Source organism: Mastomys coucha, unplaced genomic scaffold (genome assembly GCF_008632895.1).
Source record: "Mastomys coucha isolate ucsf_1 unplaced genomic scaffold, UCSF_Mcou_1 pScaffold20, whole genome shotgun sequence".
Classification (NCBI taxonomy): domain Eukaryota; kingdom Metazoa; phylum Chordata; class Mammalia; order Rodentia; family Muridae; genus Mastomys; species Mastomys coucha.
Window position 1 is genome coordinate 30031126 of NW_022196903.1, and position 1612 is coordinate 30032737.

The window sequence follows — 1612 nt, forward strand, 5'->3', positions numbered from 1 at the left end:
AAGAAAAGAAAAGAAAAGAAAAGGAAACACATCTCATATCATGAAGTTAGAGCTCACTTATTTCTGTTGCTGCATCACACTCACTTTTTGCACTTGTTTTTTGAGACAGAGTTCCTCTGTAGCCCAGGCTGTCCTGGAACTCATTCTGTAGACCAGGTCAGTTTTGAACTCAGGGATTTGCATGACTCCTGAGTGGTGGGATTAAAGGTGTGAGCCATTGCACCTGGCTGCATTCACTTTATTTTTTGTTTATTTTTGAGACAGAGTTTCTCTGTATAGCTCTGGCTGTCCTGGAACTCACTCTGTAGACCAGGCTGGCCTCGAACTCAAAAATCCGCCTGCCTCTGCCTCCCAAGTGCTGGGATTAAAGGCGTGAGCCACCACCACTGCCCCCTGCATTCACTTTTTAAGTGAAAAAAATGTTCTTTCCTTTTTAGTCAACAAACGATAATTGTATCTATATACAGGTTTAGTGTGATGTTGTTATATGTACACACCACAGAATGATGAGATCAAGCTAAACAATAGATCCACATCTTAGGTCTTTGTTTCTTTTGTATGAGTGAGCATGTGTGTAATATGTGTGTATGTGAACATTCTCATACATTGGCATAGAGGCCAGAGGCTAGCTAGGTCATAGGCCCTAAGGGGAAATCTACTACTGTTCTGATACATGGAGAAAGATTTTTAATCTTTACACCCATGGATCAGTGCATTTCGACTCTTATCAGAGTCACTTCTTTTCTTCCTTCCTTCCTTCCTTCCTTCCTTTCTCTCTCTCTCTCTCTCTCTCTCTCTCTCTCTCTCTCTCTCTCTCTCTCTTGCAGTAGATGGTAACTGATGCAGAAACCAGCATTCAGTTGTTCCTCAGACAATGAGGGGCCATGGAATGCTCAGCTCTAAATGAGATATCATCAAGGACGACAGGATGGGAAGATAGTAAGAGCCAGAGGGAGGAGATGTCTGGAGAGAAGCAGTATTTCCTGGACATAACAGCAGCAGTTCGCACATGAACTCACAGAACCCAGGGCTGCATCACAAGACTTAAGTTCCAGCCGGCCAAACTCCCAGCATGGATTGAGAGGGGGCCGTGAGGTCCCACCCTAATCCGAAGAGCTCCTGGCAGTGGATGGGTAGTGGGGCAGGAAGAATCAGCCTTCTTCAAGGATGTGGGTCTGAGAGGCTGTCCATGCTCCAGCATTTGTGCCCACGTGCACAGACACACACCCAGGAAAACACATACACAGATGCAGATACACACACAGATACACAGATACAAAGACACATACACATACACACACACAGAGACACAAACATACACACAGAACACAGACACAAACACACACACATATAGACTCACACAGACACACATACACACATCACAAGGGAAAGGCGGACACAGGATAGGAGAGAGAACTAGAGGGAAGGGAATGGTTGCTGGATTGGTTCCCAACACATTATACAAGACAAGAGGCAAGTGCTGCCCCTCATACACACCAGCCCTGGATCCACAGGACCAGTCAGGGCCTCGGTGGGATGGATGCATCAGAAAGGACTAGGAAGGGGCTTACAACATTGCTTTCCTCATGCCCTAGAACCATATAGAATATGG